At 47.8% G+C, this 24,151-nt stretch overlaps 1 protein-coding gene across 14 annotated transcripts in view; it reads left to right on the top strand.

Annotated features, from left to right (window-relative positions):
• The first annotated feature begins 2,352 nt into the window (after positions 1 to 2,352).
• SVIL (supervillin) overlaps positions 2,353 to 24,151 on the top strand; it is a 270,082-nt gene continuing 248,283 nt past the window's right edge. For 3 of the 14 annotated variants that reach the window (XM_075550349.1, XM_075550353.1, XM_075550344.1), the window contains exon 1: positions 3,141 to 3,311. The gene's annotated coding sequence lies outside the window, so the exon portion shown is untranslated. The other 11 variants (XM_075550358.1, XM_075550357.1, XM_075550356.1 and 8 more) reach the window with 6 other exon arrangements.

The raw sequence follows: 24,151 nt of genomic DNA, 5'->3' as shown, positions 1-24,151 counted from the left end.
TATTTTACAGGGTTGAGACCCAGCCAGGCTTATAAATAATATCAAAGAGCAGTTCAGCCTCTAGGAATGTTCCAGAACCACAGTTGTCCCCCCGCCCCCCATTTGATGCCAGCTCATCCCATTTCTTTTTTGTCCAAAGTTGAAGAAGAAGATGAAGAATCTGGAACACATTTTAATGTCTTGTTAAAACTCATGCTTTCCACAGGATGATTTCTTTCAGACTTTGCCCAACTTTCAAATCCAAAATATAATTCTATAATGATATTCGTGGTCAGTGATATTTTCTATTGAAGAATTGAGACGTTGCCTTTTAGAATTTCTCTTCTAGAATAGCTACAGCTATCCCTGGTCCACCCAATTTGTCTTTCTTTCTCTCACTCTCTCTTTTGGGAAACCTCATCCATGTTTACCTGGTCCGTGTGTCTGTCCTTCTGGTCTGCCCAGACCAGAGTAATTTAAGCAATAGGAGAAAGAGGGGTTGGGGGTGAGTAGCAATATATATATATATATATATATATATATATATATATATATATATATATATATATATATATATATATATATATATATATATATATATATATATATATATATATATATATATATATATATATATATATATATATCTTCTTTATTTACAAGGCAGCCTTTAAGGACTCTAAACCCAAGGGGGTAAGAATAGGGCCCTTTAAACTATTGTGGGCTGGACCCAGGTGTCTTTGGTGAAAGGAACTTCATGAGGAAGGAAACTCTTGGCCTGGATATCAAGGCTACAGTTTTCTAAGGGCTGTTTGTCCATCTCCTGTGTTACACAGTCCTATCTCCTTCCTGGCCCTCTCTCCCTGTGGGCCTTCCAGCCTAGGGCACTCTTGGCGATCAGAAAGCTCCGCCTTCCTCTGAACATATTACTTTGGACCAAAGCTATGCTCCTTACATGTCTACCTCCACCACTGGTCCTTTCACTCCAGCAAAGGTTAGTGAGCTCAATCGTGTCCTTTTGATATTGCAGCATGTGTGAAGGAAATCCCGTGTCACCGCACCTATCGCTCATGTCTGGAAACCTCAGGGGACACTAGCTTTGTCTGGCAACATACCAGGCCATAAGTGCCAACAAGGGCAGAGGAGGGTTAGGGCAGCTCGCTTAGCGGCCAACAAACGGTGGGGGTCCTGTTCTGCAATGCTTCCAGAATTCCTGAGAGATTCCCAACATTCTGTTTATACAATGTTAGATGTTATACTATGTATGCTTTCTAGGAGCCCGTGCAGGGCTGAGAGTTAGGTTGCTTTCCAAACCATAAACTGAACTCGGCCAGCGAGTCCATCCCGACTCAGAGTGACCCTCTGCAGGGTTGAATGGTGGTGCCCCTGGGTTCAAGGAGGAACACGCCCTGGCTTCTCCTCCTGCAGAGTGGCTGGTGGTTTCCAACTGCTGACATTGCAACGACTGGCCTTGAGGTTGGCAGTTCAACCCGGCTACCAGATCTCCTGCTAGAATTTAAGTCTTTCAAGTTTAGAACCACAGCACACAGCTCAGTCCACAGTGAAGAAAGGGCAGGCCTACTGACCAGTAAAAGTAGACGCTCAATGTTCTATTCAGGGCCTTTGCGTTTGTTCTAGGGCCTGAGCAGCAGTGCAAGTCTAATCTAAATCTGTCTGGTGCATACTCTGTTGGAAAAATGTAAATGGTAAAAACCGAGCTGAGAAGAAGCAGTAAGTGGAGCAATATTAAATGTGAACACATTTGACTGAAATAAGACAAGACACTAAAGAATAGATTTGGCTGCCCAATCGCCACTACCCCTTTACTACTTTGCCATTTACCAAGTTCTTTCCCAAATTCTCTTCACTTTTAAGGCTGCTTCGGCATCACCTAGGAACCTGTTAGAAAATGCAGATGCTCCGGGCCTCCCCAGATGCACAGAGGAAGAAACTCAGAGATCCTTAAAACATCTCTAAGGCGTTTCTGATGCAGCTGAAGTTGAAGAGCCTCTAAGAGGGGTGAGAGTGGGGGCACGGTTTTCTAGGTCAAGGCCAACAATTCAGAGGAGGATCGGCCAGTTCACCCGCCAAAGCAGGGCGGTCTCTCGACAAGTGACAGGAGAGCTCTCAACCACCGAGTTCGCATCCGTTGGCACCTTGTGTCTTTAGAACGCCTGGCAACTCCCAGCGTTCGCTCCACGTCTCCAAGGTAAGAGGCACCACGCCTCTGACCTCGGGGAAACGGTCCGCGAGCCCTGCCGAGCCCCGAGAACCCCGCCAGCCGTGGCCCGAGCGCAGGGCGCGTGCTCGCGGGCGCAGCGGCTGGGACGCGGGACCTGGCGTGTGCGCGCCAAGGGGTTGGACTCCCGGCCGCCTGGCTGGCCTGGCACGCGATCCGAGCCACTCAGCGCCCAGCGGCCGCCACGCTGGGGACCCCTATAATTAATCCACCACGCTTGTCCGCGACGCCAAGACTCGCGCGTCCGCATTCGGGGAAGGAGGTGTCGAATCCGCCCTGACAAGCCTGCAACTTGGCTCAACTGGGCCACTGCTGGGAGTCTGGGCCGGGGCCGACTCTCCCAGTCGCCTTCTCCAAGAGCGAGCTCCAGCAGGGCACCCTGCCGCCGCCTCCAAAGTCCCGGGCGAGGGTGAGTCCTAAGTAGCAGCCACCCACCAGCTTCGTCCCCGCTGCAAGGAACTTGGGGCAGCGGCTCGGGCCTGGCAGGTGTGTGAGCTCCCGCTCCCCCCGCCCACGCGTGCCTGTGGGTGCGCCTACGGGAGCAGGCGGATAAGGTGAGAGCCATCGGGACATGGGCGCATGTGGATCCACGCACTCTGTAGGGTTCGTATGGATGTTTTTCCCCTTTCCCAAGTTTCGCTAGGGCTCTGTGCTGGGGAACAGCAAACCTGCTGCCAGGGTGTTTACTGGGACGAAAGAGCGTGTCCTTAAGGTTCCAGCCACTCCCACTGCCCGCGTGAGCGACGGGCCAGCCCCGGCCTCCAGCCCCCAGAACCTGACCCGCAACGCTGGCTGCGGGGGTCGCGGAGCCCCACAGCCCTGGGACTGTGGCCGCACCCGGAGCCTTTCCCCAAGCTTCCAACTCGCCCTAGGATTCCGGGGGCGTGCCAGGCCACCGCCCTCCCCTCGGTCCCTTTAAATTTGGAGAGGAGAAAGCCAAGTTAGGCTAAGGAGAGAGCAGGACTCTCACGCCGCCGCGTTCCAGCACAGCACAAACCGCCCTTCCAGGACACCTCGCAGCCGGACCTATCGCGCTTTGGGGGGCCCACTCGAGGGAAGGGCTGGTCCGCGAAGGGGGCGACTCCAGGCGTGCGTAAGTGTCTTGGGCACTGGGGCAGCTCTAGTCCCTTCTGCGGGGACGCGGGCCGGGTCGTGGCAGGACAGCCTCAGGGCAGTTCCCGAGCGCTACCAGCTGCCTGAGAGGGAGGAGACCCGCGACGCCAGGCTCAGGGGTCCCCGCACTTCACAGGGCTTGAGGTTCGGGTGCTTTCTCCCGCCCGGCCCCGGGATGCTCCGCCTGGTGGCCCGCAGAGGGCGCCGTCCCTGGGTCGCCGCGCAGGGCGGCGTCGGGGAGGGGACTGGCGCGGGCCTCCAGGTAAGGAGCGACGTGAATCACCCGAGCAGCGGGCACCGGGATCGCCCGGCGGCGGAGGAGCTGCGAGTGGCCACTGCGCCGCTGAGCGATCAGGGCGGGCGGGCCGCCGCGCGGCGGGGACCGGAGATTCCGAGACCCAGAGAGAGGGGGAAAGTTCCGGAAGGTGAGGCGCCTCCCTATGCGCGGGGGGCCAGGGCTTGGGGACACGAGGATTCGCCACCGCCTCAGGGGCTGGAGAGGGGGGGCGGTCCACTTGACTCTGGCTCTGGGCGGGTTCAGCCGGTGGCTGTGGGTCCCTGCGAGCCGCGTGAGGGGTGGGGGGAAGAGGCGGGCCCGATCCCTGGGTCGCTGCGATTGGGTGTCCCCGGGGGCGCGCGGGGTCCCCCTCACCCCACCCGGGACTGTAACAAAGGCGCGGCGCAGCACACTGCCCCCGCCCACTTCCGCCCCGGCTCCGGGGCGGGGTGGGTGTCCCCTCCTCCGAGTTTCGGGAAGTGAGTTGCGGCAGAGGCCCGTTAAGCGAGGAGGAGGGGCAGGGCCGGGGCGGGCGGGCGAGCTTGTGCGCGTTTTGAACGGTGAGACCTGGCGCTTCCTCTCCCGACCTTACTGGCGAACTGCGAGGAGTCCCGTGGCCCCGGCGCCCGCCTCCGGGTCCCCAGTCTAGCGCCTCCCCAGGGCCCGCGCGGGTTCAAACTCCCCGCGCTGCGCTCGGCTGCCTGGCGCCATCCAGCCCCGCCTGCCGGGCTCTGGCGGACCCTGGGGCCCAGTGGTCTGCTCTCCCCAGAGCCGACCCTCTGCGCCAGGCATGGGCTGCCCTGCCCCGCCGGAGGGTCGGAGCATTCCTGGGCATGAGCTGCATGGACGGGGGCTCGAGTCCAGTCCGCAAGCTGGGTCAGGTGCGGACTTAAACGCTGGTGGTGTCCCTAGGCATTTCCAATTCTTGGGGAGTCTGACAAGTTGATTGCAACTAAGTTCTGCAGGAGGGGCAAGGCCTGTTTTCCCTAAAGTTGTAGCACCCAAAAGTCAAACACAAACTCACAGCCAGCGAGTCGAAGCGGACGCATAGGGCAGAGTGGAGGCTGGCCCTGTGAGTATCTGAGACTGTAACTCTTTGCAGGAGTAGAAAGACTCATCTTCCGTCCATGGAGGGGGTTTCGAACTGCTGACCTTATGATTAGCAGCCCATCGCTGAGCTCATAGGCCACCAGGCCCCTTGAGGTTGTGCCAACTTTATGCAAACCCCAGCGCCTGCTTTAGGGTTGTTGAAAGGACACATATGTACAGCATCCGCTCTGCACACCTGACCTAGACTGGGAGCTGAGGTTCAGTGGGACATGTGGTTGGAGAGACATTGAGATCATCTGCTCAGAGAAACCCCAGCACCCCGCAACCAATGGATGAAATCCAGCACTTTTCTATTGTCATGAAAGAGCAGGATCTACGTTTTGCTAAATGCCTAATACTGGAGTGAATCTTACATGCCCACTGTGGAAGGACTGCCACAGGGTGGCTCCTGGGAGGCATGATTTCCATTTCACAGATGAGGAAACGGGTGGACAAGGTGAACGGTATCCCCCTCCTGCTGCGCTTCAGAGGGAATTGGTTACCATTCTGAGTTTCATTGTTTCATTTAGTTTTCTTGAATGGATTGCTCACTTAAGAGTCAGTGTGTGCTGCAGAAACCCAGTTGGTTGGGACTTGAGAGATGCTGAACTGCGGGGTTTGATTGGCTTCTCGGATCCCCCTATCTTTCCTTAGCCCGATTGTTTGGGGTGCTAACTGTAAGTCAGCAGTTTGAAGCCACTAGTTGCCCTGCGGGACCAAGATAGGGCTTTCTACTCCCTTATAAGTTATAATCTAGGAAACCCACAGGGCCGTTCTACCCTGCCCTATCGGGTCAGTATGAGTTGAAATACACTCAGTGGGAGTGGGTTTGTTTTGTTTTTTCTTACACCAGTGCCTCAATTCAACCAACTTTTAAGCTAAAGCTCAAGGAAGGACAATTTCAGAAAAAAAGACTTTTCCCAACCCCCCACAGAGAATCTGAGGTGACCGCCCTTGGCTTTTAGGCACTATCTCACAGGACATGTGGGCCTGGAGTCAGGAACTCTACCCAGCAGGAAGTTCTGTTTGTTTTCCCAGTTATAAGAAGCTGTACTTCCTAGCCCGTTTCAGCTGCGTGCCTACCACTGTGCTGAATATTTGTTTACAATGAAGTGACATCTGCCTTGGAACGGTGGCCAACATGAGTGGCTGACGAGGTGAAATCCCCAGCTTTTGTTTGAGGATTGGCGACCGTCCGCACACCTTGATGCAGCAGCGAGTTCCCGTCTGTAATGTGGACTTTGGTATTGCCCTGCATTGCCTCAAAGAAGGATCTGGGTTCGGACTGGAATGACACTTTGTGACCCAGAATGCCCCAGTGACATTGCCACTTGCCCTGGAGACCCTGACACTTGGTGATGAAAGGCCAGACTCTGGCCAGGGCTCAAACGCCACCTCCATCTTTACAGCTCTGTCAGCTTGAACCCAGAACCCTGGTGAGACAGCGGGACCTGCTGGGCTGCTAATTGCAAGGTTAGCCATTCAAAGCCACCAGCTGTTCCAAGGGAGAAAGAGGGGCTTTCTGCTCCCACTGCATGAAGAAAATGTTCCAAAGTCGATTGTGATGAGGATTGTGCACCTCTTCTGGATGTGCGGTTTAACTATTGAATTGTATGATGTGTGAATCATATGCCAATTAAATTTTCTTTTAACAAACAGTTACAGACTCCGACACTCACAGGAGCAGTTCTGCCCTTCTTATAGGGCATCCTCTCCATGGCAGTGTGTTTGGGTGTTTGGTGTTTTCGGTTTAACCTTAAGCAAGTGCTCAGTCTCGCTGAGCTTCTTGGTCTTCTTCTAAAATAGGGAGAACATCTTGGGTTTCAAGCTCCGAGGATCAAAGTAAACCCGTTGCCCTTCTTCTGCAGTGGCAGCATTCACTGGGTGGGTTTGAAGTGCCACCAGTTTGCTTAAGCAGCTGATTACAAACGGCTTCTGTTACCCAGACACCTGCCTGGCACATAGCCCTCTGTTGTTGAGTTGACTCGCTTAGCGATCCTAGAGGGCACAGTAGAACTGCTCCATAGGGTTTCCAAGGCTGTACATCTTTAGGCAAGTCGACTTTCTTCTACAGAGTAGCTGGTGGGTTTGAACCAGGTGGCTTTCAGTGAGCAGCCAAGTGCTTCATCACTATGCCTAACACACCTGCAGACCAAACCTACTGCCTGTGAGTCTATTCTCACTCAGTCAGAACCCTGTATAGGGTTTCTGAGACTATAAACCTTTATGGGAGCAGATCGCCTCATCTTTCTCACTAAGAGCAGCTGGTAGGTTTGAACTGCCAACCTTGTGGTTAGCAGTCCAATACTTAGCCCACTTGCCACCAGGGCTCCTTTGCCCAGAACAGAGTAGCTGCTTAATAAATGTTAACTGATAATGATGGTGGTGAAGGAATTTGGCAATGGAGTCCTCTCTTCCCTTCCTCCCTCATCAGAGGGGTGAAGTAGTTCATGCCCAACCTAAATTCAATTCTGACTCAGCAGCTTTAGAGGGCAGAGGGCAGCCTCCCCTGTAGGTTTCCGAGGCCACGGATCTTTCCTGGACCACAGTCTTTCTCCTGTAGAGCGGCTGGAGATTCTGAACTGCTGACCTTGCAATCGGCAGCCCAATTAGTAAAGTGTCCTGAGTGGCCATTTAAAGGTGAGCCACCAAGCTGGCCAAGGAGGAAGGGAGGAGGGAGAGCTGGAGATACCGTCTTGCAAATATTTGCTTGAATATGGTCAACTGTACGCGACTGGAAAATTGCTAAGGCAGCTGTGAGAAGGCCACCTGGGGAGGGGCAGGCCGGCCAGGCCGAACAATTAGTGCACCGCCGTGCCCAATGACAATAGGTTAAAAATCTTGACCGCTTTACAATGTAGTGAAGACAAGTGGAGAAACAGTTTTCTTTCTTCCCTTTGCAAAGCCCTTGCTATTTCCCAGTCGTTGCCTTTGCTTTTGTTGTTATCTTTACATACATTCGTCACGGGCTCAAGCGCTGGGGCTCTTACAATGTCATTAAACACCGCTCGATTGTACGATTGTACGGAACCGAGAAGGACTGGAGCCCCTCCCAAGGGGCTGCCATTGAAAGCATGATATGGGTTTTACATTTGCGTACGAAACGCAGCTGGCCCCACACTAGAAAATGAGCTGTGTGTGTCAGCAAGTTACAGCAAGGAAAGGGTTAGGACCCAGGTCCCTGCTTCTGTGCGCGGTGGCTGCACTTGTAGCCACTTGTTGCTCTCTGGCTGGGGAGAAAGGAACAGCTGCAGGCATGCGCGGGACCTGCGCTGGGCTGGCGCTTCCATTGTACGGTGGATGAACAGGCAGCGTTATTTTGGATCGCGTAGCCGCTTGGTCAAAAGCATCTTGCATTCCCCAGCTGTTCCACAACTCCTGCACACATGGGCCCGACAACTTGCCAGCTGCTGGGGCCAGCTGTCCTTGCGTTTGCCGCTTTTGTGCAGTAACCCAGGAAGGTAACAACCCAGGAGTCTTTGTTACACTGTAGCCATTGTAACTTGTCTCTATTTGTTTCTGTTCTGTCCGGGTGGTTCCAGATCCTCTTGGTCAGGGGAGAAGGTTGCAGTGGACATGCCAAACCAGTGCCTGTCAGGATAGCGAGCTTGTAGAGCTGTTGGTGTGTCCCCCCATATTTAAAAACCTAGCTTGCTCTCTCTCCTATGTTAACGGGCTAACAAAGGAGTAGGGCTGATATTAAAAATAAGTGCTTTTTCCCTGTTTGTTTGTTTTTTCTTTTTAAAATTACCGTCTCAACTCATTTGGTGTCGTTGGCATGACATGTATCAGAGTGACACTATCCAGCCAGAGGGCTCTTTTGTCTTTTCCAGAGATTAAGTTATCTTGGGAATCTGTGGACGAGGTTCTGTTTGTAGAGCCGGAAGGTACGTACTTTGTCCACACTCCTTAGTTCGTGGATGAGAAAATTGCATTTCCAAGAAGTCGTCACCTGGGCAAGGAAAGCGGTGTGGCTGTTTGTTCCAATCCAGCCAGCCTTATGGCGAGTGTTTACAAGGCAGCCGGCCTAGGGAAACTAGAATAAGAGGCGCGAGAGCTGGCCTGGGTCCCGAGAGGGCTTGGAGTTAGCCCAGAGAAGACAGAGTAAAGCACCTCCTGAATAGATGTGGGGCAGGCAGCACCTGTCTCCAGCCAGTACCTCTTTGAGCACCTTGAGGTTTTCAGAGCAGTGGTGCAAGCTTGTCGGCTCCAATAAAGCCCGAGCAGCAATTTGATGTGCCAAGAAGGATTGTGAAAGGGGGCGGTGTGTGTGTGTGTGTGTGTGTGTGTGTGAGTGTGTGTGTATGCTGAGAGGCGCTGCGTTCTCCACCTTATCCCGTTTTGCGCACACGCACTTAAAAGCGAAGGCCTGTGGCCATGCCCGGACACCTGCACCTCCACCGAATCCCTCCCCCGGTCACCTAACACCTGTCCGGCACGCCCAGACTTTCTGCCCTTCTTGTTATCCCGAAGGGCAGTCAGTGCCCTCTTGTCATGAATCATCCTCCTTTGTTGGGATTCTATCCACTTCCAGCCTCTTTGTTCTCTAAGAGGTTAGAAAATGAACTAGACTCTCTCGGATGTGAACAGAACTTCCCGGCTCTGATTGGTGTCTAACTCTCTGGGGCTCTTGTGCTGCAAACCTGCTGTTGTGTCTGATCCCCTGTGACGCCTGGTTGCTCAGCTAGACCCCACGGTCCTAAGCCCTTCAGTCCCCTTCTGGACACCATCCACACAGCCCTGTGTCTTTTGGACCTCCTCTGTTTGTGGGCAATAATAACAGGAAAAAACGGTTTTTTAAGGTGTATTTCAGTCTTGAGTTGGTTTGACTGCTGTCCTCATTGGAGGCTCTGAGAGACTCTGGCTGGTTCTTAGGGTCATGGTTCCCTGTTTCACAGAAGAACTTGAGGCTCCGTTCAGGCCCTGGAGAGCTTCCCCTGGGCTAGGGTTAGAATGGGGCTCCCGACTCTTGGAACTAAACACTTTTTCACAGACTCGGTCGTAAAAACAAAAACAAAACAAAAAAATCCCAGGTGCTGTCAGGTAGATTTGAACTCATGATGTCTCCAAGTGTGTTGAGAATAGACCTGTGCTCCACAGGGTTGTCACGGACTCACTTTTTTTTTTTCAGCAGTAGATTGCTAGGCTTCTCTTCTGTGGTGCCTCTGGTTAGACTTGAAGCTTCAACCTTCTGTTTGTCAGAGGGATGGGATAACCACTTGCACAAACCAGGGTCTCCTGAGTTTTTGAAGGGTCAACTCATACAGAGCTAGAGATTTAGTCTGACCCACTGTCTGAGGCATCCTGGTACTTCACTGAGCTCGCTTGGTGTTCCTCCCTGTCCTCTCCCAGGGATAAACGAATCCCTTATCATATTTGTATTTCTTTGTACTTCATCGTGTTACGCTTTTAAGTCTTGTCTCGGTGCAATTGCCAATTTTCTAACCCCTATCTCCTTCCTACACACACACACACACACACACACACACACAGGATCATTGGTACCATCATCCTTCTCCAGCCAGTCCAGCTCTTTCAGAAAGGGATTGTAAATTGGCTACATTTAAGTGTTTATTTCTGTTTCATGGTTGGGGCAGCTACAGAATTCTTCATTCAGTAGCATCTTTGTCTTTAAGTATCTGCTTGAGGTGATTGTGAAATCCTTGGCTTGTAAGAACTATCTTATAGAGATTACACAGATCATCTATGATCTTTTTCAGATTCTACTTCAAGCATGGTAGAGCATGAGAACTTTCTTTTTCTTTTTTTTTCCCATCGATGGTGGAACATACAAACTGAAAGGGAGCTAATCAATGTACCTGCCTTCCTATTAAGGACTTCTCGGCATATCCTCCAGAAAGCATTTGGAAAGACAAACCACGTTTGCAATTAATTTGTACTGCACATGCAACTGATTTAAGAAATAAGTCTGTGCTCTGGGGTTTCGTGCCATCTTGTTAGAAACCTCCCAACCATGAGAGCCAAGTGGAGGAAGAAGAGAATGCACACACTGAAGCGCAAGAGAAGAGAGTACAGCAGCCGGGCGCCCCCTCCGAAGCCACAGCTGCAGGAATATGGAGTGCCCGAGGCCAGGACACTGCTACAGGCTGTTGACTGCATGCGACCCACTATCTCTGTCAAGAGTGACCGTCTCAGAAACCCAGGGCTGCGGGGGTGGGTGGAGGGGGGCAGTTCTGCAGGGTCACATGAGTGGGAATCGACTGGCGAGCAGATGGAAGGTGGGAGTCAACCTGCCTCTTTTTTGTTGGGATGTGATGGGAGGCAGGGAGGTGCTGTTGGCAAATGAGCTGGATCTCCTTGGTGCCGGTGGCCCAGCTGTCCCCTCAGCAGCGGACTTAAAAGTAACCACCATTTCCCTGTAGGAGGAAGACAGTGATGAACTTTCAGGGTGCATCCAGGAAGGCCCCTGGTTTTCTAGTTGTCTTTCTGCCTCCCTGAAACCCTGGAGGCATAGAGGTTACACACTGGGCTGCTACCCCAGAGGTCAGGAGTTCGAAACCACCAGCCACTCCATGGGACCAAGATGAGGCCTTTTACTCTTATAAAGAACTGCAGTCTCAGAAACCCACAGGGGCAGTCTCGCTCTGCCCTTGGAGTCACTGTGAGTCCAAACCACATCAATAGCAGTGAGTTCGTTTGGTTTGGTTTTGTGTATTTACAGTCTACCCCCGGCCCCCGCCCCAGTACCCCTTCCTCCTACCTGTCCAACACTGGCAGCTTTCTCCTCCTTCTTGGAGCCCCTGTTGTCTCTCTTGACATTCAGCCCCGCCTGCTCCTGGTCTCTTGCTGCTACCCAGCCACCTCCCCACCAGCCCCGGGTTTCAAGTGTCTTTGGGAGGCATTTGGCTGGGCTGCCCTTATCTCGATCGGTCACTGGTGTTTAATCGCCTCCTTCCCTGTAGCCAGCCTGCGCTTTGACTTGGGTAAGTTCTCCCCCTGGCTCCCCTTTGGGTGACTTGTGTCAGCTTTTTCCCTCTGGCTGATTCGGCTGCCAGGCGTGGCTCCTCCTCTGCTGGCGGCTCCTTTGTGCAGGCCCTTTCCCCAGGTCTCCAGCACAAGGCTTTGTTTCCACCCTGAGTCTATCTCCTCTTTCAGGCTCTCTTCCTTGCCCTACCCACCCCCACTCCAGCCCCACCCCCTTTGTTTTTTGACAAGTCTGTTTTCTCTCATTTTCTTCCTTGTCAGCAATTTGCAAACCCTTATACCTTTGTCCTGGGTCAATCCCCACTGGGCTTGCACCTTTGTTTAGCATAATCAGGATATGAATACTTTACCAAGTGTTTCTTTGGGGCGGGGGAGATATATATATATTTCTCTCTATATATATTTCTACATATATTTCTTTGGAATTGAAATTTGGAAACCCTAGTTTGGAAATCGGCTCAGAGCAGGAGACTCAGAAGGCTGAACTTTGGGGGAAATGGTTTGTGGAAATGCAGTTTGGCTTTTCTTTCATGGAACAGTGCCTTGAAAGCAACAGAAACATGAGCTTGTTTGAGCAAAACCGTTCCTTTGCCAATGGAAACGATGCATACGCGGGGCAGTATGAATGTGTGTGTGTGTGTTTGTGTGTGTGTGTGTGTGTGTGTTCGTTCAAATGGAAGATTCTGATGGAGCTTTGAGGGCAATCTGGCTTGCAGGTAATTCATGAATGGTGGTCATGCGAACACTGTACTGGTGCCTTCTGATGGAGATGCTCACGAGGGGTATTTCCTCGCAGTGGCCATGAGAATATACAGGAGTCTCAGAAAGGAGCGCTGGCGATGCCGTTGGGTATGCATTAGACTGCTAACTGCAAGGTCTGAGGTTCAAAGCCACTCAGAGAAAGATGAGACTCTCGGTTCCCATAAGGGTTGATAATCTTGGAAACCATATAAAGGGGTTCTGTGAGCTGTGATAAATTCAGTGACAGTTGGTTTTGGGGTAGAAGCCTTAGTTGAGGCTTGGCAGATTGTGCCAAATGTAGGAGGCTTGATTTTCTCGTAAGAATGGTGAGACTTTCTCTAACATACGTTGAACATGTTGTCAGGAGAGACTAGTCCCTAGAGGAGGCCACCGCACTTGGTAAAGTAGAGGGGCGTTGAAAGAGCAAGGTCCTCCGGGAGAGGAATGGACACAGCGGCTAGAGCACTGGGCTCCTTGTGAGGATGGCAAGGGACCCATGCAGTTTTGTTTTGTTGTACACAATCACAATAGACAGGCTCCCTATGATTGAGAACCAATCGGACAGTCCCTAACAACTGCAATGACCTTTCCCCCCAAAGCTATGACACCGAGGTGATATGTGGGAACATGGTGCAGGGTGGGGGACAGCTCAAGGGATGTTCTAGCAGCCCTGCCTTGTGCTGGCGCTCCAGGGACCAACAGGGATGGGTGGTGTTGCCCCTGCTTGGCCATGGAGGCATAGCAGGGTCACAGGAGCTCCTGGCCACCCAGCTGGTAGTTGCTCAGTGCCCCAAATTGCTGTTTCTGAATTGTGGGTTTGTGGGTTATCTACTTAAAGTTATGTTTTTCTCCCTATTCTGCTTTCTCTGGGGCTCTGCTAAAAGAAGATGTGTCTCTATGCCAAAAGAGTTTGATTCTTTGATTTCTCAATTAAAAGGAAGCATGGTTTCTTTGTTTCAGCAGATAATTGAGTCTGCTCACAATGTTGGGTCATGTAAGTATTAAATGCAATTCATCTGGACCAAGAAATCTTTCAACAATGAACCGATGCCCAGTCCCACCAACTAAACATCGTTGTGACTTTTTCTAATGTAGTCACCCATCTACGGCAATAGCTGGAATTCTTATAATTATACAGAACTAGGAGATGCATGCAACTACATCGACTGTTCATTTAACCAAGTGTTGATTCAACAAACACTTGTTAACCACATTGGGGATGAGGGTGTGTACGACTTGATCATACCTGGTGCTTGGAATATGGAATGCCCCCTACTCTCAAGCAGTTTATAGTCTGGAACTAAGTGTGTGAAGAAATACTATATCTTAATGTCACAGGTATTGGGATGGATGCACATTCAAGCTACATGACGCGGGCACAACGTTGATGATGATGATGATTGTGGCTAACCTGTATTGATTGTGTGCCAGGTGGTGGATACTGTGCTGAGAACTTTACATGCATTCCTCTCCTTTAATATGTACAATCGCATAGTGTCTGCGATAAGTTACATGTATATAATATACTCATTGCCATTAAGTTGATTCCAATACTCAGGGACCACGTAGAACTCAGTAGAGGTTCCCCTGTGGGTTTCTGAATCTAACTCTTTTTTTTTCTTTTAAACAGTTTTATTTGGCATATAATTCACACATCATACAATCAAATAGTCCAGTCATATTAAGTCATCACTGCAATTTTAGAACATTTTCTTCTTTCTTATAGTTTTTCCTATTAGCTCCCTATTTCCCCCCAACTTTCCTTGCCATGTCCCCAAGAAACCATGAATCCATTTACTGTCTCTATAAATTTATGGATCCTGGATTTCATACACAGAAAAGCATACATCATCAACAATAACAAACAACAGTAACCAAGTAAAACAGGAAAACCTCAGTAGAAAAGAAGCAGAAAAGATGAAAAACTAGAGCAACTTAAAAATGGGTCAAAAGGGAGGTCAAGGGATAAGAGAATACATTTTAAGCCAGCTAGTTCTACTCTAATCCATTTTATATGCTCTTTGTCTGATAACAGGGTCATGCACATCCCTTAATATAAGCAGAGGGGAGTCACCAGAGGAGACACTGCAAGTGGAGTTTGGACTTCCACTGTCTTCCACAGCCTTCGGCAAACCAAGTGTTCACAGTTTAAGCTCTGATAGCATTCCCTCCTTCGGATTTGAATTTCATTATTTACAATCCTTGGGTCACACAGGCTGGAGCACTTTAAAAAGCCTTTAAGACCCCAGGCACTATTCTTCCTGATAGCGGGGCACCATCTAGTTTCTTCACCACACTTTTGCTATAGCACTCAGGGTCTTCAGTGAGCTCTTCAGGAGGGAGAGCACCAAGCAGGGCCATTCAAGACGGTAACTCTTGACGGGAGTAGAAAGCCTCATCTTTCTCCATCGGAACCAGAGCTCCATATTGATAGGTTCAGTCTTTGTTTTGGGAAGGAAGGCAATAAGTAGAGCCCTGGCGGGAGTTGGGACAGCAGGGAAGGAGAGCCTTGCTTAGAGGCCATTCCGTTCCTGTGATGGGTGATGGAAAAAAAGAGTGACGCTGGTTTCATGACAGGATGACTGTCATCATTGAATTCCACGGGGAAATTGTTAAGTCAAACGTGTTTTGTTGTGTGTGGCTTTTGATGATGTTGTTTCCAGGTGTGTAGCTTTGAACCTATCCAGCGTCTCTCGCTGGAAGCAGGGCCTGATGCTCTGCTTCATACAGGTTACAGCCAAGAAAACTCTATGGAGCAGTCTGCTCTCTTACCAAGCAATTAACATGAGAGAAATGGAGTTGGAGGTGGTATAGATACAGATAATATAGATATTTACACACATATGTATATATACATACACACACATGTAATATTATATATACATAGATACACACACACGCAAACTCATTGTCTCCGAGTCGATACCAATTCATGGTGACCTTACAGGATAGGGTGCGAACTGCCCCATGAGTTTCCAGACTGTAACTCTCTGGGAGGTGAGAGCCCTGCCTGCCTCCTCCTGATATGGACATACATGCATACCTATGTACTTTACCATTAAGAGGCAAACCCCTCACAAAACCAGTAAATCTAAGCTCCTAACACACACTAAAAGGAGAGGACCCATCAGTACCTCCCTTAGTTTACTTCCCCTCTGTCACAGGCAGCGGGGAAAGGGGGAAAAAGCCAAGAGTCATTTTTCACAGAGGATGTGCAGTGGACATCTTGTTGATCCCCATGGTCCTACAGACCATGGAGTTTAGCCTAGGCTGCCAGTGAGTCTGTAATCATTTATTTTCTCAGAGTAATCTTTATATCCAAGATTTTGCCAAGCATGTTTCTAAAGAGGTTTTCTTTTCCCTCTGCCATGCTCTGCAGAACTGGCTGCCAGCCTGCTGGTCACCTCTGTCAGCCCCACAGCTCTCTCTGCCTCTTTGCATTGTAGCAACAGCCTCTGGTCTCCGTCTCTCTTCTCAGTTGTGCCTGGGAGAGAAAAGGTTATATTTCAGGCCTGTTGATGTGAAGAGTAATTTCTTCATTAAGGCTGTTCCTAAATGAATCTTCCGCTGAGCCGGAAGAAACACGCCCACCATGACATCTCTGCCCACGAGCAAGCACTTAGAAACTGCGAGTCTCCCCACCCAGCACAGGACAGGCTACATTGTGTTGATCTCTCCTTTCTGTCTTTTCAAAGTGCAAGACTCTCTTTCTGATTTTTTCTTTTTTTAATGAAAGCAAATCATGCCCAGTTGTGGTCTCTAAGGATGCTGAGCAGGGCAGGCTGGAGGAAACCTACCTCTTTGTTAGTAACCAGTTCCAGGGACTAAAAGGGGAAGCTCAATCTTCCACTTCCCAAAGGGAGCCAGGAGGACCCGGGACAGCCTGTTATGGGTTGATAGGACTCTGTCGTGGTTGTCAGTTGCTGCTGATATATATATATAATAAAATTGTAAGTGCAAACCAAAGTTAGCCAGCCCCTCCACCATCGAGTTGCTTCTGGCTCAGAGTGACAGACCCTGGAGAGTAGACCCCACCCAACAGGATTCCCAAACTGGAAGCTTACGTGGAGGCTACCACATCTTTTTGCTGGGAAGCAGATAGTGGGTTTGAACGGCTGACCTGCCAGTTAGTAGTGGAGCACTTAACCACTGAACCACCAGGGTGCCTCCAGCCCCAAAGCTCTGAGACTCAGAGTGAAGCCTATAATCCTGATGATTCCGCAGCTCAAATTTAGAGAGGGGTACTTCAAGCCACCGAAGTCTATGTCCATCCCATTCCTAAAAATGAATTACATATATAAACCTTTCAAGTAAGATTTATAGCTACATATATTTTTCATTCTGACCCTGGAGTTATCCAATTATCTTTTAAAATACAGTCATCATCATATACTTCTGACCTTGAGTTTCCAGGAAAGAAAACCCCAAACAAAACAAAACAAAACAAAAAAACATATACACGACAAGAAAATTATACAGTTGCAAAATCTTTGAGTTGATTATTTATATAAACCCATCATCTATATATTTTTTAAAAACACAAAACTTCATTATTTTTAAAGAAAAACTCAAAGTTTTCATTTGTGTGTATGTGTGCATGTGTGTGTGTGTGTGCGCGCTTCTTTCTATCTTTGATTCCCGCATGTTGGAGCAGCCAGTGAAACACCTAATTATTTTCCATGAACAAATTGGTTCCATCTCTGTATCGAAAACCAGAAACCAAACCCACTGCCACCACAAAATCAATTCCAACTCGTAGCAATCCTCTCGAAGGTTTCTAAGAACTGTAAATCTTTAGGCGAAGCCTCTTCTTGTGGGTTTGAATGGCCGACCTTGAAGTTGGCAGCCCAGTGCATAATCATTTCCATCACCAGAGCTCCTTCTCTGAGCTCGAGACTGGAAGAAAGAAGATGATGGCTTAGAGGAAACCACACTTTGTGGAAAACTTGTCACTTTCATTTTAGGCAAACACACTGATTCTGCAGTCAAGAACTGTGTGTCATTGAGTCCATTCAAACTCACAGTGGCCTCATGGACAAAATGGGCTGCACCCTTGGGTTTCCTAGGGTGTGCTCTGTGTGGACCCCACTCATCTGTCAGTTGATCTTACTGTGGCAACTTGCATGTCGCTGAAACTATACTATCAATCAGTCTTTCGTGTATCAGTCAAATCAACCCTGTGAACAAATTTTAGCAAAGCTTACAAACTAAGAACACAGTCGGGTGAGTCCACTGGACCGCTGTTTGGATTAATTAGCTGTTATATTCCTTCATGCTGTATCTATCTATCTATCTATCTATCTATCTATCTATCTATCTATCTATCTATCTATCTATAATCATAAGAAAAAAGAACACACTAGGCAGATGGAAGCAGTTGTCTACTTCTGAGGGATTTATTCGGTGAAAACCTTTTGAGTGCCAGCAGGACATTTCCACTCTGGTGCTGGCAGCTGAGCCCCTCAGGGTGGAGGTCCTCATCCTACTTCAGTGGGAGAAGAAATCCTCCCTCACAGTAGAGTCAACCTGAACGGTGTGGTGTGAGCAAAGTTTCTGAGACCTATATGTCATGATGGGGTGTGAATCAACATGAAGCAGCAGCAAGTATCCATTAATAACCAGAACATGTAATATACAAGATATGAATGTAGGAAAATTGGAAATTACCAAAAATGAACTCAAATGCATAAAGATCAATATCCTATGCAGTAGTGAGCTGAAATGCACTGGTATTGGCCATTGTGAAGCAGAGAATCATGTAGTTTACTATGCCAGGAATTCAAGAGGAATGATGTTGAATTCATTATCAAAAAGGACATTTCAAGATCTTTTTTGTAGTACAGTGCTGTTTGTGACAAGATAAAAGCTAGAAGCCCACAAGGAAGACAAGTTAATACAACTGGTATTCAAATATACATATGAACCACTAAAACCAATAAGGAAATTGAAGACTTCTACCAACTTCTGCAGTGTGAAATTCATAAAACAGACCATCAAGGTACTTTGACAATTCTTGGTGATAGGAATGTTAAAGTTGGAAACAAAAAGGAAGGATCGATAGTTAGAAAACATGGCTTTAGTGACAAAAACAAGCTGGAGATCATATGACAGAATTTTGCAAGACCAACATCTTCTTCATTACAAAGAGCTTTTCTTTAAGAACATAAACAATAATTATGCACATGACCTTTCCAGAGAATCTGGACTATCTGGAGAAGAAAGGGGCATCAGGATTGGTGAAAGGCTCGTGAACAACTTGTTATAAGGAAATGACACAGCAGTTCGTGCTGAAAGTGAAGGGACTTCACTTAACGGATGAAGGTCAAAGACTACAACCGTCACTGTGGATTACACCTCAACATGAAGAAAACAAAAATTGTAGCACTGGGCCAAGACATGGGATAATTGAAGAAATGGATGAAGTTGCCAAGAATTTCACTGTACTTGGGTTCACAGTCAACACCCCTGGACACAGCAGTCACAAAATCATCAAACCATGCATTGCACGGGGCCCATCTGCTGCAGTAGACCTGTTTAAGGCGTTGACCAGCGAAGATGTCCCATTGAGGAATAAGGGTGCTCCTGACCCAGGTTCACTTGCCAGAAGCCCGTTCATAGTCAAAGTTAAAGATGTTCCTAAGACAGCATGAGAGGAGTTCATTGAACTAACTAACACAATGCAGCGAGAACTGATTTCTCTACAATGCCAGTCACAAAGTTCTGGATCAAGTGTTTGCAGTCATATCCTGTTCTGTCTGAGACTGTGTTGGGCCTTCTTCTTCCATTTCCAACAACATCTCTTGTGAAACAGGGTTTTCCTTTGGTTATCAAGTCTACATACAGAAGCAGACTTGTTATGGAAGATGATTTTCCTTGTGCTCTTGCAAAGACTGCCCCGAGAATTTCTGATGCGATAAGAAAGAAGCTATCTCAACCTTCCCAGTGATGTTGGCTTTTTACACATACTGTTGCCAAATGTAGCAATGTAGTTTACTGTTGTTCGCCAAAAAAGGGGAAACCATCAAAGAGACTGGTATCCGTGTATCACCATGCTTCGAGACAAAATTTCATTTATTTGTAATGAGAAATAAATATTTCACAATATATAATTACATATTTTTTGTGATGTTCATTATGCTTTAATTATGTTCATTTTGTAACAATGAAAATCCTGTATATCAGATTCATAATATATACATTATGATTCATAACAGTAGCAAAATGACAGTTATGAAGTAGGAACAAAAATCATTTTATGGCTGGGCATCACCACAACATGAAGAATTGTATTAAAGGGTCGAGGCATTAGGAAGGCTGAGAACCACTGTGGTAGAGGGCAGAGAAGTAGAAGACTCTCGATACAATGGACTGACACAGTGGTTGTAACATGGGCTCAAACACAGCCACCATTATGAGAATGGCCAGTTAGCTTGCAGGTGGTCTATTGGGTCTCCACTTTGTCTATATTCCTTCATGTCAATGTGCTTGCTTGTGTTTGAACTTCTGATACCCATTCCCGTGGACATTCCTTCATGATGGCACAGGTCAACATGCTTCTTCCATGTGGGCTATGTTGCTTCCCTGCCAGATGGCTACTTGTTTAATTCAAGCCTTTAAGACCCCAGACACTCTATCTTTTAATAGCCAGGCACCATCAGCTTACTTCACCACTTTTGCTTATGCATCCACTTTATCTTCAATGATTGTGTGTGTCTTCAATCATACATTGCCAAGATTAAAGTAGAGGTCTAAAGTGTCCATTTGCTTTCTTGCTGTGTGTGTGTATACAAACAAATACCTCTATCTTTATATATTTACATACCTATCTTTATACAAAAAAAAGAGAGAGAGAGAGAATGGCAGTGTTTTGTTCTGTTGTATGGACGCTTTGAGTTGCAACTGACTCTACGGCACCCAACAAGAGCAATGTTTACAGAAGCAAGCTATCACATCGTTCTTCTCTGGGGAGGTGGGTGGGTTCAAACCTCCACCTTTTGGTTAATGGTTTAACCATGACGTACCTGGGCTCCCCTAGGTTCAACGCTTGGCATCTTTTATCTGACCTGGAGAACTACCAAAAGCCACAAAGCCACCCCTGTTTCACTCGTCTCATACCTGCAGTCTCCAGATACCCACTTTACTCTCCATCTTTCTACTTCACCTACAATTCAGCTTTGACAACGTCAGTGCCGTGTTTACACAGTCTTCACCAAACCCAGACCTTTTCTCCAAGTTTTTCATCTTTGTTACCAAATTCACGCGAGTTTCTTCTCATTAGCCAAGAATGACGTTTCTGATTCATTATATTTTGAAATGTTTCCCCATAGTTTTCAATGATGGGGACAAGCGGGGGGAGTAAATGGGCTGTAGAAGCAATTGCCTCCTTGTGTGCAGGCTTACGGGATCGTTACTATCCCCAAGTGTGGATACGCATGGTATTGCCTGTGGATTTAATATTTGTTAATTTCAGGATAGATCAGAGGGGAGGCAATTGAAAAGATGAAAAGAAATGATTTCATAGTCTGAGTATCTTTTTCTCTCAAGATTTAAAGATGGTAGTGATTCTTTCCCCCTGAAACATCACTCACAGTCACGTAGGACAAAGAGCTCTCACTGAGAATAATGTCCTCTCATCAGCAAATGCTGGCATTCTCAGTTTGACTACTGACTTGGCACAAATAGCTGTCCTTTGAGTTGGAGCAATGATTGCTTAAATGGCAAGTAGCCATTGGACACCTTCATATCCAGGGCACTCTGCTGGGCACGTGCAGCTGCTGAATTTCAGGCCATCCCCACAACCACATGACGTGGGTGGTCAGATTCCTAGTTCACAGATGAGCAATAGTGAGGCTTTCAAGAGGTACCAGGCCTACCCAAAATCATGCATGTAGTACAGGAATGGGGGACCTTTTGTCTGCCAATGGCCTTGAGGTTGACAATGACATCATTCACAGACCAGACAGGTTAAACAATAAACAATTAACTCACCCTTAATGTGACAGCTGGGCCTGCTTCTCAGTGAGGTGGGTGATGTTAGCTGGTATTGATGACTTCTTGGGCCCTCCCCACCCTGCCCCCTTGATCTCGTTAGTGGGTGACGAGATTAAGATTTATTAAGATCCTGTTCAATTTCCAAGGCAGTCAGCCAGTAAGTGGGAGTGGCTATAGCACAATTAAATTCACACCTGGGATTCCACAAGCCTAGCATGATGCTAAGGCAGTGAAATTTAAGGACAAAACTATAGAATGCTTTCAAATTCAGGGAACTTTGGTGATGCAGTGGTCAAGTGCCTGGCTGCTAACTGAAAGGTTGGTTGTTCAAATCCATTGGCCGTACTGCAGGAGAAAGATGCAGCAGTGGGCTTCTGTAAAGATCCCTAAACCTCTCAGCCATCGGGTCAATTCTGACTCATGGTTACCCTAGAGGGCAGGGTGGAATGCCCTGTGGGTTTCCGAGACTGTAACTCTTTGCCAGAGTAGAAAGCCTCATCTTTGTCCTGTGGAGCAAAGCAAGCTGGTGGTTTCAAACTGCTGACCTCCCAGTTAGCAGCCCAACACATAACCCCTGTGCCACCAGGGTGGTAGAAACACCGTAGAGCTGATTTTTATTTGTCCTGTAGAAGTTGCCTGTTGATGTCACAGAGCTGATTTCAACTCCGAGCAACTCTCCAGGCAGAGTAGACTTGATGGCGACGGGTCGTGTTAAGCTCGGTCTGGAAGCTGGGATCCGAGTGTGCTGCCCAGCTTTCCTAAAGACGCCTATCGTCCTAGCTCTGTGTCCAGCTCCTAATGCAAACACCGCGGTGGTTCCTTGGGAGCCTGGGGTGACGCTGATGTGGAAAGAACTCTCGTTTATAAAGCCTGGAAAATGATGACCGCAACTGTTTTCATTTCACTTTTTACAAAATGGCTTTATTGAGGTATGATTGTGCTACTGTTTTCTTAACCTTCCGGCCAGATTTTTGGGGAAAGTTTAGGTCAACGTGAAGTCAGAATGTCTTAACTTCTCGGGTTTTCTGTTCTTGGAGAAAGAACTTCGTTTTTGGTTTCTTGGGACTTTTGTTTTCAGACTTCTTTATTTTCAGCAGTAGCCGAGGAAGGCTGTGCGTTTCAAAAGCATCTTTCTAGATACAAATAGGTTTGGTGCCTGCCGACCACTTTTGAGTGCATGCATCTAAAAATGCAGAAAATTAGAAGTTTGCTAGTTTGACAGTTTTCTTCTCTCTATTTACCTCTTGATTTTCTATGTTAACACGAGAAGCTGATGGCCATACAAACTAACAGTACCGTTACTGCCTTGTGCTTAATGGTTCCACGCACATTTATGTCCCTTCTTTTGCATTCTGCAAGATGAACAGAACCCGCTGGTGTACCTTCCCTTTCTAAGAAAGGAAATCAAGGCGCAAGCAGAAAAGTGCCCCACTGAATGAACATGTAAGGCCCCTAGGCAGCAAGACCTACTGACTCCCGGCCTGGAGCTTTCCATTCTTCCTTTGCCGAGCTCAGGGCAAGTGAGAGAGATTTTCCAGTGGACCTTTCACAAAACACAAACTAGTTATGGCCAATTCTGACATTCTGCTGATCCCACAAGGCATTGTTATGAACCCGTCCGACTTGGTCCTTTCTCTGTTAATCCATCATGAGATTTCAAGGCAACACACAGCATCAAGTGTTGGAAGAGTGCATGCTATCCCTTTAAATTAAGAGAAGCTCTTCCCTGGGGAGGAGAGAGGAAAGGGTAGGCTATTGGGGTTGAAGCCTAGGGGGGTTTTCAGATGCAGATGGGTCTGCTTTGCTTTTGAAGGAATTGATCTTTCTCATCCTGACTGGGATTATAGTGTGCTAGGCAGGTGATCTCAGCTCATCACAGGGTATTGGGACAGAGGAGTTAGTCAGAATAAGTAGAAAAGAAAGTAGTGTTTATTGCGCATGCGCTGTGTTAGGCCATGAGGTACGTAGGTCTCATCCCGACAATTGCTTTATGGTAGCTCTTGCTGTGATCCCACAGAAGGCCTTCACTTTCAAACAGTGTGAGTTACTAGAGGTGGGTCTGGTGTTACAGGCAAGTCTATAAAATGATGAACTTCTGCACCTTCCAGCTCTACCATCGCTACATTCTGTGATTTATTTGTTTTTTAAGACGAGCTTCACTGAAAACTCCTTTTCCTTTCAGTCTTTCTGCTGTTTGTGCTTCCAGTGCATGGTTTGCAGTAGGCCGCAGGCCCTCGGGTCTCGCCCCCAACCCCATATCACAGTCTCTGCTTTTCCGTGCGATTTAGACTGTTTACATTGAGTGTGTTCTTGATGTGAGCAAGTGTAAGTCTCGCTGATTGTTTTCTATTTATCGCGTGTTCTATGTACCCCCTTTCTTGCCTTTCTGCATTCTTTTGCATTTCTATATTAAAAAAATGTTTAATGATTTCCTTTCCTTCCTGGATGGGTTGTTAACTATTTCCATGTTTGCTTTAGGGTTTATAGTATACATCCTTAATTTATCATAGTCTATAGTCTACCTGTACATTATACGAACTCTGGTGACCTAGTGGGTTATGCTTTGGACTGTGTGTTAGGCAGAGTTCTCTCAAGAAACGAAACAAGGACACTTATGATATATATATATATATATATATATATATATATATATATATATATATATATATATATATATTTATACAACAAGAAGGAATATAACAGCTAATTAGTCCACACAACAGTCACTTCCTTGAAGCAGTTAGTACACTGTAAATCCTTCAACTCACGTGGGCTGC

Source organism: Tenrec ecaudatus, chromosome 5, assembly GCF_050624435.1.
Source record: "Tenrec ecaudatus isolate mTenEca1 chromosome 5, mTenEca1.hap1, whole genome shotgun sequence".
Classification (NCBI taxonomy): domain Eukaryota; kingdom Metazoa; phylum Chordata; class Mammalia; order Afrosoricida; family Tenrecidae; genus Tenrec; species Tenrec ecaudatus.
This window is presented reverse-complemented; position numbering and strand designations above follow the sequence as displayed.